General features: G+C 40.3%; 2 protein-coding genes and 1 pseudogene across 19 annotated transcripts in view; 2 read left to right on the forward strand and 1 right to left on the reverse strand.

Annotated features, from left to right (window-relative positions):
- The window catches only part of EIF2S2 (eukaryotic translation initiation factor 2 subunit beta), a 511,882-nt gene that overhangs the window by 359,771 nt on the left and 138,392 nt on the right, over positions 1-13,719 (forward strand). The gene's annotated exons all lie outside the window — the stretch shown is intronic.
- The window catches only part of ASIP (agouti signaling protein), an 80,923-nt gene that overhangs the window by 47,258 nt on the left and 19,946 nt on the right, over positions 1-13,719 (reverse strand). The window lies entirely within an intron of this gene.
- On the forward strand, positions 4,425-7,814 carry LOC126964106 (exportin-T-like; annotated as a pseudogene).

Consider the following 13,719-nt stretch of genomic DNA (forward strand, 5'->3'; position numbering starts at 1 on the left):
TCCCACATTCTGCTTGAAGACCTCCTCAGTTTCTCCAGCTCTTATGACCTCCTCCTTCACTGAAGAAAAAAAAAAAAAAAAAAAGGAAGGAAAGAAGAAAGAAAGGAAGAAAAAAATTCCCACAATGGGCTTTTGGAGCGACAAAAGCATAGGGAAGAGAAAGGAAGATTAATAGTCTGATAGCAAACACTCTTTAGTTATTCAGGAAATACGTCAATCATGAGTCACTAACTTTCTATGGTACCATATACTCTGTATTATTCTGTTTAGAACACATATACTGTCAGTGTTCCGTGCTAAGCATGTGCAATGAATTCATTCTGCCTCCCTATGTCAGTTCAGAAGTAATTGCTTCCTGCTTCCCTGATTCCTCGTGTTGAGTTAAATGCTCACTTTCCATGGTCTCATGACACCTTGTTCTTACTTTTTTTGTTTTCTGAGAGAGGATCTCACCCTGTCATCCAGGCTGGAGTGCAGTGGCATGATCTCGGCACACTGCAACCTCTGCCTCCTGGGTTCAAGCGATCCTCCTGCCTCAGCCTCCCGAGTAGCTGGGACTAAAGGGGCATGCCACCATACCTGGCTAATTTTTGTATTTTTTGTAGAGACAGGGTTTCATCATGTTGCCCAGGCTGGTCTTGAACTCCTGGGTTCAAGTGATCTGCCTGCCTCGGCCTCCCAAAGTGTTGGGATTACAGGCATGTGCCACTGCACCCGGCCCCTGTGCTTACTATTAACTTAATCTCTTGTATTAAAAATGCCCATTTATTAGTCTGATTCCCCCTTAGACTTTGAGTTTCACGAGAGAAGGTCCAGGCTTACTAGTTTTTTTTTTTAATCTGTTCCTTTTACAGGTGTATCAATTCTATACGTGTAGATGGCACATAAACCATCTCTGAAGTAACTAGACTGTAAACTTTGGAAGATAATGATCATGTTTTGTTATATATATATATATTTTTTGAGACAGAGTCTCACTCTGTCGCCCAGGCTGGAGTGCAGTACCATGATCTCGGCTCACTGCAAGCTCCACCTCCCAGGTTCACCCCATTCTCCTGCCTCAGCCTCCCAAGTAGCTGAGACTACAGGCGCCCGCCACCACACCCAGCTAATTTTTTTGTATTTTTAGTAGAGACGGGGTTTCACCATGTTAGCCAGGATGGTCTCGATCTGCTGACCTCGTGATCTGCCTGTCTTGGCCTCCCAAAGTGCTGGGATTGCAGGCGTGAGCCACCACTCCCGGCTCATGTTTTGTGTTTTTTATCTTTATATTCTGGGTTCCCAGCTCAGTGCTCAGGTGTTCAGAAAGTTTGTGAATGTTAACATTTCTGTGCGCTGTTCCTTTCACCACTCACAAGCAACCTTACACTTGCCCATCAAAACCTAGTAACTGAGCACTTTTATTCTAGTAAGTGCTTATATGGTGTTATTCACTGAGATTAATGCTGTTGACCACTGTGAGAGAGAAACAGTAAGCAAATTTATTAATTATATTTTGCTTGGAAACTCTATAAAAGAGTGTGTTTAAATAAGAACTTCTGCCTCTCTTTCCTACTTTCAGAGAATAAGTTTTGGAGCCAGGCAGAATTAGATATGAATCTTGGCTTTGCAAATACACTAGCTCCTGGCCTTGGGTATGGCCTTTTGGGATATTAAATTAAAGATGGGGATAACAATACCTGTTCTGTAGGATCATTATGATGATTGAATGTGTAAAGAGAGAAAAGGTGTTTAAGCACCACACTTGGCACATAACAAGCATCCACAAAAGTTAGTTTTTACTCCTTGATTCTCTCCTTCCTCAAGAGGATCACTTGGATCACCTCTTTCCACACAGTATCTAGTGTATTACATGACATTGTCTAGTTTAGCCTAAGGTTAGGCTTCCTTTTCTTATACTACCTGTTTCCCAGGAGCTTTGAGTCTATATTTATATACATTTGAACATGTAATGTGTACATGTTTGGAAGTCTATACAACTGCCCATAGTGTTCATCTGTATACAAGAGCCATAGGTTTCCAGCTATTCTCACATTTAGTTTGAGAAACTTCAGAGGGTTACGTTAAAATTGCTGAAAAGCGGCCAGGTGTGGTGGCTCACGGCTGTAATCCCAGCACTGTGGGAGGCCGGAGCGGGCGGATCATGAGGTCAGGAGATTGAGACCATCCTGGCGAACACGGTGAAACCCTGTCTCTACCAAAAATACAAAAAAATTAGCCAGGAGTGGTGGCGGGCACCTGTAGTCCCATCTACTCCGGAGGCTTAGGCAGGAGAATGGCATGAACCCAGGGGGTGGAGCTTGCAGTGAGCAGACATCACGCCACTGCACTCCAGCCTGGGTGACAGAGTGAGACTCCGTCCCAAAAAAAACAAAAAAAACAAACAAACAAAAAAAAACTGCCGAAAAGAACCCACATGCTCCTTTCCCCTTGCTACTGCCATCTCCACCAGCCTGATTCCCCCTGTTAAATGACAGCACTGTGAAAAATTCCTGGGATTAAGCTAGGGTGAACAGATTCCACTGTCAGTATCTAAAAGCAAATAGGAGGAGTGCTCCCCAGAAGTATCCAGCTATAAGACCTGCATGCTGTTATTGCTCAGTAATAAAAAATGATAAATGGGTGATGCCACTTTGCCTCAGTGGGACTGGATAAAAGTAATGAACAACGCTATATTTTTTCCAATCTTTCCTTTTTAGAAGAGAGTGGTGAAGAAATGGTAGATGTACAAGGCACCCCAGATAGCCTTAGTGAACAGCTCCAAATATCATATCCTGTCTGTGGCCTCTCTCATCCCAATCTGAGGGTTTGTGGGAGTTTTTCATCCTCATAATGCTGAATCCAAACCTCCATGCTCGCATTTTCCCAATTGTCTCCAAAATCATCAATAAAGTCTGACCATATTTTCCAAAACAAAGTTAATTTTAATGAACTTAATATTTCTAAAAATGTGTGTCAAAGAATTCCATTTTTGGCAAAGGGTGACTAGTTGGTCTTTTTCAGACATCTTGCTGATAACGATTACAAATGCTGAACAAATTAGCACTTTTTAAAAACACCAATTTGGAGGTATAGAAGAACAATCAAAGCAGTGAGAATTTGCTAGTTCAAGATCTGGAGAAAAAGAGAGGTCAAGAAAGGTGAGACTGGTATTTGGGGACACTTTACCCTGAAGATAATTGCTGATTCCAAAAGCAAAAGTAGCGCTGAGAGGCTGAAAAGAGCTTTCGGCAGGTTCCCAGCCAGGATTGATGAGACCAAAATTGTAGTAAAGTACCTGAAAAGGAGGAAGGGTCCTGGTAAATATCCCCAGGATTTCTTTTTCTTTTTTTGAGATGGAGTCTCACTCTGTCTCCCAGGCTGGAGTGCAGCGGCGAGATCTCGGCTCACTGCAACCTGCGCCTCCCAGGTTCAAGCGATTCTCCTGCCTCAGCCTCCTGAGTATCTGGGACTACAGGCACACACCACCACGCCCGGCTAATTTTTGTATTTTTTTTGTAGAGATGGGGTTTCGTCATATTGCCCAGGCTGGTCTTGAACTCCTGGGTTCAAATGATCCACCTGCCTCGGCCTCTCAAAGTGTTTGGATTACCGGCGTGAGCCACCGCGCCCAGCCTCTCCAGGCTTTCAGCTGGGACCATGAAGCCTCCACTCTAGGGATAAGGGCAAACTGGGAATAGACCAGCTCTCAAAAAGCCCAGCTTTGACTTCCTCAGACACTTATTAGATGAAAGTTTCAGCCTCTAGCCTGTTCGCTTGACAGAAACAAAAGGAAACCCTTCTAGAGAGAGGTAACATCATATAGAACCTCAACTCATCTCTAGAGCTCAACAGGCTTTTTTGAAGAAATTGACAACATGGTTCTAAAATTTATATGGAAATGCAAAGGACCTAGAATAATCAAAACAATATTGAAAAAAGAACAAATTTAGAATATTTATACTCACAAGTTCAAGATTTGCCATAAAGCTAGAGTAGACACATACAGATTAATGGAACAGGATCAAGTCCAAAAATAGATCTACACATATATATAGTCAACTGATTATCAACCAAGGCATCAAATCAATTCAATGAGGCAAAGGAATGCCTATTTAACAGATGTGTGAAAAAACTAGGTATCTCTATGGAAAGACAACTCTGACTCCTATGGCATTCCATACAAAAAATTAATTCAAGATGGATCGTAAACCTACATTAAAAACTAGAACCATAAAACTTCTAGAAGGATATCTTTGTGACTATGGAGTAGATGGAACTTTCATAGGTAGAATATAAAATGTACTAGCCATAAAAGTAAAAATAAAATATTGGACTTCAAGAAAATTAATTTTTTTGCTTATCATAAGACACCATTTTGAAAGGAATAAGTAAGAAATAGACAGGAGACGGCCCCAGCCCGCGGGCTAACGCGGGCACTCTCCATGAGACTGCTGGCGCCAGCGCCTGCCAGCGCTGCACCGGCCTGGGGAGCTCGCTTCCCGCTGACTCAGCGGCGACCGCGGCGGTGTTAGCCGCTCTTGCGCTCTTTCCTTTCCTGGGCGCCCACCCTGCCCGCTTGCTTGCTTGCCAGCCTGCCTGCCTGCCTGCCCGGCGTCACGCAAGAGAAGGTGCCAGGGGACGCGGAGCGACGAGGGGCGCGCAGTCCCGGCCAGCTCCGTCCCTGGCGTTGGCGCTGCGGCCGTGGCGAGGACTGCGGTGACAAGGACGAGGGCCGCTGTCCCTGCTCTCTGCGTGCAGCTCCGCGGGCTGACCATCTGGAGTGCAGGCTGGGAGGCCAGATGGAGTGATAAGGAAGATGTTTACGAATTCCTAAGGAAGATGTTTACGAATTCCTCGGTGGGATCAGAGGGCACGCCTATTATAACCAGAAGACTCCAAGTACAGCAGCAAGGACGGATGAACAGGCTCTATTAGGGCTAAATCCAAATGCTGATTCAGACTTTAGATAAAGGGCCCTGGCCTATTTTGAGAAGTTAAAGATTTCCCCAGATGCCTGGCAGGTGTGTGCTAAAGCTCTAGCCCAGATGATCATGTAAAGTTTTTCTGCTTTCAAGTACTGGAACATCAAGTTAAATAGAAATATTCAGAACTAACCACTGTTCAACAACAACTAATTAGGGAGACGCTCGTATCACGGCTGCAAGCTCAGAAGCTGAATCCCCAACCAGAGAAGACCTTCATACGAAATAAAGCCGCCCAAGTCTTCGCCTTGCTTTTTGTTAACAGAATATCTCACTAAGTGGCCCAAGTTTTTTTTTTTTTTTTTTTACATTCCCTCAGTAGTGGATCTAAATCCAAGGGGAGTAGATCTGTACCTGCGAATCCTCATGCCTATTGATTCAGAGTTGTTGGATTGTGATGTGGTGCATGCATACATCAGAGGAGGCTCGTAGGAATACTCTCATAAAAGATACCATGAGGGAACAGTGCATTCCAAATCTGGTGGAATCATGGTACCAAATATTACAAAATTATCAGTGTACTAATTCTGAAGTGACCTATCAGTGCCTTGAAGTAGTGGGGGCTTATGTGTCTTGGATAGACTCATCCCTTATAGCCAATGATAGGTTTATAAATATGCGGCTAGGTCAGATGTCAATAGAAGTTCTATGGGAAGAAGCATGTGACTGTTTATTTGAAGTTGTAAATAAAGGAATGGACCCTATTGATAAAATGAAACTAGTAGAATCTTTGTATCAAGTATTACAGTCCGCTGGGTTTTTCAGCATTGACCAGGAAGATGTTGACTTCCTGGCCAGATTTTCTAAGCTGGTAAATGAAATGGGACAGTCATTGATAGTTAGTTGGAGTAAATTAGTTAAGAATGGGGATATTAAGAATACTCAAGAGGCACTACAAGCTATTGAAACAAAAGTGGCACTGATGTTGCAGCTACTAATTCATAAGGATGATGATATTTCTTCTAATATTATTGGATTTTGTTATGATTATCTTCATATTTTGAAACAGCTTACAGTGCTCTCGGATCAGCAAAAAGCTAATGTAGAGGCAATCATGTTGGCCGTTATGAAAAAAGTTGACTTATGGTGAAGAATATAACTTTGAAAATGAGGGTGAAGATGAAGCCATGTTTGTAGAATATAGAAAACAACTGAAGTTACTGTTGGACAGGCTTGCTCAAGTTTCACCAGTTACTGCTGGCCTCTGTTCACAGAGTTTTTAGTTCTACACTGCAGAATTGGCAGACTACACGGTTTATGGAAGTTGAAGTAGCAATAAGATTGCTGTATATGTTGGCAGAAGCTCTTCCAGTATCTCATGGTGCTCACTTCTCAGGTGATGTTTCAAAAGCTAGTGGTTTGCAGGATATGATGTGAACTCTGGTAACATCAGGAATCAGTTCCTATCAGCATACATCTGTGACTTTGGAGTTCTTCGAAACTGTTAGATATGAAAGTTTTTCATAGCTGAACCTCAGCACATTCCATGTGTACTAATGGCTTTCTTAGATCACAGAGGTCTGCGGCATTCCAGTGCAAAAGTTCGGAGCAGGACGGCTTACCCGTTTTGTAGACTTGTCAGATCTCTCAATAAGCAAATGAATCCTTTCATTGAGGATATTTTGAATAGAATACAAGATTTATTAGAGCTTTCTCTGCCTGAGAATGGCCACCAGTCCTTACTGAGCAGCGATGATCAACTTTTTATTTATGAGACAGCTGGAATGCTGATTTTTTTGTCTCGGCCTCCCAAAGTGCTGGGATTACAGGCTTGAGCCACTGTGCCCGGCCAAGAATGCTGATTGTTAATAGTGATACCCAGCAGAATGGAGACAAGCCTTAATGAGTAATCTGTTGACTCCACTAATGGAAAAGTTTAAAATTCTGTTAGAAAAGTTGATGCTGGCACAAGATGAAGAAAGGCAAGCCTCTCTAGCAGACTGTCTCAACCATGCTGTTGGATTTGCAAGTCGAACCAGTAACGCTTTCAGCAACAAGCAGACTGTGAAACAATGTGGCCATTCCGAAGTTTATCTGAACTGTTTACAGACATTCTTGCCGGCCCTCAGTTGTCCCTTACACAAGGGTATTCTCAGAAGTGGAGTACGTACTTTCCTTCATCGAATGATTATTTGCCCGGAGGAAGAAGTTCTTCCTTTCATCCCATCTGCTTCAGAACATATGCTCAAAGATTGTGAAGCAGAAGACCTCCAGGAGTTCATTCCTCTTATCAACCAGATTACGGACAAATTCAAGATACAGGTATCCCCGTTTTTATGACAGATGTTCATGCCCCTGCTTCATGCAGTTTTTGAAGTGCTGCTCCAGCCAGCGGAAGAAAATGACCAGTCTGCTGCTTTAGAGAAGCAGATGTTGCGAAGGAGTTACTTTGCTTTCCTGCGAACAGTCCCAGGCAGTGGGATGCGCGAAGTTACAGCAAATCAAGGTGCAGAGAATGTAGAAAAGTGCTGATTACTGTTATCCAAGGAGCAGTTGAATATCCAGATCCAACTGCACAGAAAACATGTTTTATCGTCCTCTCAAAGTTGGAAGAACTCTGGGGAGGTAAAGATGGACCAGTGGGATTTGCTGATTTTGTTTATAAGCACATTGTCCCTGCATGTGTCCTAGCACCTTTAAAACAAACCTTTGACCTGGCAGATGCACCAACAGTATTGGCTTTATCTGAGTGTGCAGTGACACTGAAAACAATTCATCTCAAACGAGGCCCAGAATGTGTTCAGTATCTTCAACAAGAATACCTGCCCTCCTTGGCAAGCGGTTCCAGAAATAATTCAGGAGTTTTGTCAAGCACTTCGGCAGTCTGATGCTAAAGTTTTTAAAAATTACTTAAGGCCGGGCATGGTGGCTCACGCCTGTAATCCCAGCACTTTGGGAGGCTGAGGCGGGTGGATCACGAGGTCAGGAGATCAAGACCATCCTGGCTAACATGGTGAACCCTGTCTCTATTAAATATACAAAAAATTAGCTGGGCGTGGTAGCGGGCGCTTATAGTCCCCAGCTACTTGGGAGGCTGAGGCAGGAGAATGGCATGAGCCCAGGGGGCAGAGCTTGCAGTGAGCCGAGATTGCGCCACTGTACTCCAGTGTGGGTGACAGAGTGAGACTCTGTCTCAAAAAAAAAAAAAAAGAAAAAAATTACTTAAAGGTGTTCTTCCAGAGAGCAAAGCCCTAAGGACTGGATTTCCCTGTGTCTACTTCCTGATGAGGAATCCCAGTTAATTTATAAAAAAGCGATTTTTGTGTGTCATTCACACTGGTCTTTTTCACATTGTTTTGAGCTTATTGCAGTATATGTTTTGGGATTTTTCTGTCAAATGGGTGTAATTTTCCTAATACAGCTATGAAACAACAAAAGAAGTTGCCTGCATGCCAGTCCAAATTGTTCTGTATAAAGATGCTCTTAAAAGACACACAGTTATCCTAGAACCTTAATTCTTTTTTATTTGAAAATTTAAGTAAAGTCCTTTATAAAGACCACAGCAGTGGAAAAACTGTACTTTTAAAAAAATTGCTGAATATAAAATGTTTGAAAATTTTCTTTATGTATGAAGACACACAAAGTATGCGGGGAATACAACAAACAAAACTAAGTTTTTATAGATAGCCATTTCATTTGTTTAAACTGTTTCAATGCCAATATGTATTCTACAAAAGAGAATGGTTTTAGGCTCCAGTGTTATACTTTTTTATATATATAAATTTTACATAGTGAAATCTAAAAAAAAAAAGAAAGAAATGGGAGAAAGTTCCTCTAATATATGTATCTGGCAAAAGAGCATAGAGCATATAAACAACAAGTCAATAATAAAACATAAATGGGCCAGCTGAAAAATGAGCAAAAGACTTGGACACTTCACAAAACATAAACAAATGGTTAATAAGGATATGAAAAAAAAATGCCAGTCTTCTTGGTCTTAAGACAAATGCAAATTAAAACCTCAATATGATACCACTAGACTGGCTAAAATATAAAAGGCAAACAATACCAAATATTGGCAAAGATGTAAAGCAACCAGAACTCTCATAGGAACATAAAATGGTACAAATACTTTAGAGAACTGGCAGAGCTTTTTAGTGTGTTTTGTTTGGAGACAGGCTCTTGCTCTGTCACCCAGGCTGGAGTACAGTAGCATGATCATAGCTCACTGTAACCTTAATCTCCTGGGCTCAACTGATCCTCTCACCTCAGCCACCTGAGTAGCTAGGCCTACAGGTGCACATCACCTTATCTGGCTATTTTTTCTTTTTATAGAGATGGGGTCTTGCTATGTTGCCCGGGCTGGTCTTGAATGGCAGTTTCTTATACAGTTAAATATACACCTATCCTACGGTCAGCAATTTCATTCCTACATATCTACCCAAGAGAAACAAAATATATGTCCACAAAAATACTTGAACAATATATTCACAGAAACACTATTCATAATAGCTCAAAACTGGAAACAATCTAAATGATTATCAATAGGAAAATGGATAAATAAATGGTGGTATACAACGAAATATTATAACTGATAAGAATGAACTACTGATATAAGTAACAACATGGATGAATTTCAAAAGCATTATGTTGAGTAAAATGAGACAGATCACAATAATACATAATGTATGTTTCCATTTATATTAAGTTCTAGAACAAGCAAAACTATCCATTTTAGTCCTTTCAGTATTGCTATAGCAGAATATCCAAGACTGAGTAATTTATAAAGAAAATAAGTTTATTTATTTTTATTTTACTTAAAAATTTTGTTTTCATGTAAGAAAAGATGTTTATTTAGCTCATAGTTCTGCAGGCAGGGAAGTTCAAGGACATGGCCCTGACTTCTGGCAAGGATTTTTGTGCTGTGTCATAACTTGATAGAGAAGGTCAAAGGGGAAGCAGACATGTATGAAGACAGAGAAAATCTTTATTTTTTTGAGATGGAGTTTCGCTCTTGTCGCTCAGGCTGGAGGTTGCTCACTGCAACCTCTGCTCACTGCAACCTCCACCTCCCAGGTTCAAGTGATTCTCCTGCCTCAGCCTCATCAGAATTGCTGTTGCTGTCCATATGTCTAACAACATTCTGATCAAAATCACTTGGGTAATTGCTAATAAGTTTCAGACTTTCTCTATAGCTGTCCTCTTTTTCTGAACCCTCAGCAGAATTGCCCTTAATGTTCTGTTCATGGCAATACAGACTTTTTCAGTATTCACTTCAAAACTGTCCCAGTCTCTACCTATGACTCAATTCCAAAGCCACTTTCACATTTTTCAGGTGTTGGTTATAGCAACACTCCACTCTCTGGCATCAACTTTCTGTCTTAGACTGTTTTGTGCTGCTATAAAAGAATACCACAGACTAGGTAATTTATAATGAAAAGAAAGTTATTGGTTCACAGTTCTGGAGGCTGGCAAGTCCAAGATAGAAGGGCTGGCATCTGGTGAGGGACTTTTTGCTATGTCATAACATGGTAGAAGGCATCACATGGCAGAAGGATAAAGAAATGATGGAGGAGAAGGAGCAAGAAGGGTGAACCCACCTTGCAATAATGATAGCAGCATTAGTCTATTCACAAGGGTGGAGCCCTCATGGCCTAATCACCTCTTAAAGGTCTCACCTCTTGACACTGTTACAATGGCAACTAAGTTTAAAGTGGGTTTTGGAGGGGATAAACATTCTAGGAGGATTCTTGCTTATAGTAGTGTGCCAAGCGCTGACTGGTAAGTCCTACACTCACTCAAAAGCAGTGCTGGAGTTGGAAAATCTTAATTTTGCAACCATCATAGTAAGAATTGATTCAAGTAAGAATCATCAATACATGCAAGATATATGCATCTTCTTAAACTATTTCCCCTACAGATTGCTTATTAGTTATAAGGGTAAAGTATGGAAATATCTCAATGGAACGATCAAAATTAATAAGGGCAGGTGGGAAAACATCAGATAAACTCAAAATTAAAAGAATGCTATTGCTGGGTGCAGTGGCTCACGCCTGTAATCCTAGCACTTTGGGAGGCTGAGGCAAGTGGATCACGAGGTCAGCAGATTGAGATCATCCTGGCTAACATGATGAAACTCCCTCTCTACTAAAAATACAAAAAATTAGCCGGGCATGGTGGCAGGTGCCTGTAGTCCCAGCTACTCAGGAGTCTGAGGCAGGAGAATGGCGTGAACCCGGGAGGTGGAGCTTGCAGTGAGTTGAGATTGCGCCACTGCACTTCAGCCTGGGCAACAGAGCAAGACTCTGTCAAAAAAAAAAACAAAAAGAATTCTATCACACAAAAGAAGAATTTTTTTTTCCTCAAAAATGTCAATGTCATAAAAGACAAAGAATAGCTGAGGAACTGCTCCAGATTAAAGGAGACTGTAATGAAGGAAAATAAATACTATATAAGACAATATTGGGTTAATTGTTAAAATTGTAAAATAGACAGTAGCTAATGTATTGCATCAATATTAAAATATACTAAATAAGTTTATAGAAGTGACAACTGTATCATGGTTACTTACGATAATATTCTTATTCTTTGGAAATTCACAATGAAATATTTAGCAGAAAAGGGTCATAATGTGTATGTATGAAATTTACTCTCAAATTGTATGTGAAAAAAAAAATTGTGTGCGTGTGCATGCATGTGTGTGCACATTTGAAGAAAGAGAGAGTGAATACACAGGCATACAATAATAAAGCAAATGAGACAAAGTATTAACAATCAGAGACTGGGTGTATGGGAGTTTGTGCAATTTTTCTTACTAGTCTTGCAACTTTTCTTTAAGTTTTGAAATTATTTACAAATAAAAATTTAAAGAATAATCTATTAGGAAAGTTTAATAATAAATTAGACTCAGCTTAAAGCAAAATTGGTGAAATGAAAGAAAATTCAGAAGAAAATACACAGACTTAAACATGGAGTTACAAAATGATGAAAAATACAGAAAAGAATGTAAAAGTCATATAGGACATAGTAAGCAGTTATAATCTTAGAAGGATAAGAGAGAGAAAATGGGACACAAGCAATAGTTGAGAAGACAATTACTGAGAATGTACCAAAGCTTTATATACTTGATATCTTTATCTGGTTACAGATTCAAGAAATGCCACAAAGCCCAAGCAGGATAAATGTACACCTAGGCATATGACTGTAAATCTATAAAAAGCTAAAGACTTGGAGAAAAATCTTAGAAGTAGCACAAGAAAAAAGCCAGTTTACTTGCAAAAGATCAAAAAGTAAGACTGACTGCTAATTTCTCAAAGGAAACAACATAAGTCAGAAAATAATGGAATGATATATTCAAAATGAAAGAAAATAACTAAGTTAGGATTCTACATTCAGCAAAAACATTTTTTCATAAATGAACGTGGAAATAAAGACAATTTCAGACAAATAATACCTGAGAAAAATTTGTCACCCATAGACCTATATTAAAAGACATGCTAAATGGTATTTTTTAGGCAGAAAGAAAATTATCTCAACGGAAGCACAAAACTGAAAAAAGAAATATAGAACAACATTAAGTTAACAAAAGTGGGTAAATCTTAATTAATGATGATTGTATAAAACAACAGCACTGACAACAATAATAACAACATTTTGTAGAACTTAAAATATATATAAAATGAAAATATATGGCAATGAGGCTAGGCACGGTGGCTCACGTCTGTAATCCCAGCACTTTGGGAGACCAAGGTGGGTAGATCATCTGAGGTCAGGAGTTCGAGACCAGCCTGGCCAACATGGTGAAACCCTGTCTCCACTAAAAATACAAAAATTAGCTGGGCATGGTGGCACAGGCCTGTAGTCCCAGCTACTCAGGAGGCTGAGGCAGGAGAATTGCTTGAACCCGGAAGGCGGAGGTTGCAGTGACCCAAGATCGCTGCCACTGCACTCCAACCTGGGTGACAAAGTGAGACTCTGTCTCAAAATAAATAAATAAAATAAAATAAAATAAAAATACATGGCAATGAGAACACAAAGAGAATGCGTATGCACACGCATGTGTGTGTGTGTGTCTGTTGGGTGGTAATTGAACTTAAAGGGTTTTAAGGTCCTTGCATTGCCTGGGAAATAGTAAAAGTTTCTATTTGATTCATGATGTAATTTCCAGGGCACCCATTTTAAAGGATCACGTCCTTTTTTTTTTTTTTTTTTGAGATGGGGTCTCACTTTGTCACCCAGACTGGAGTGCAATGGTGCAATCTTAGCTCACTGCACCCTTTGCCTCCCAGGCTTGAGTGATCCTACCACCTCAGCCTCCTGAGTAACTGGCACTACAGGCTCATGCCACCATGCCTGACTGATTTTTTGTATTTTTTTGTAGAGATGGGGTTTCACCATGTTGGCCAGGCTGGTCTCAAACTCCTGAGTTCAAGTGATCCATCTGCTTCAGCCTCCCAAAGTGCTGGGCATAAGCCACTGCACCTGGCCTTCAGGGTGCCCAGTTTAAAAAAAAAAAAAAATTGTGTATAACTAATAAACTAATAGGGTAAATAAAATTAAAAATTAATTAGTCCAAAATATGGAAAAAAGGAAAGGAAATGAAACATAAAACAAGTGGGACAAATAAAAACAAATACTAAGATGATATATTTAAGTTCAAATAAATAATTACATTAATGTAAATGGGTTAAAATTAAACATTGTCAGACTGTGCATTACTTTCCTATGGCTACTATAACAAATTACCACAAATTTAGTGGCTTAAAACAACACAAATTTATTATCTTACAGTTCTGGAGGTCAGAAGTCCAAAATA

The sequence above is a fragment of the Macaca thibetana genome, chromosome 10 (genome assembly GCF_024542745.1).
Source record: "Macaca thibetana thibetana isolate TM-01 chromosome 10, ASM2454274v1, whole genome shotgun sequence".
NCBI classification, from domain to species: Eukaryota; Metazoa; Chordata; class Mammalia; order Primates; family Cercopithecidae; genus Macaca; species Macaca thibetana.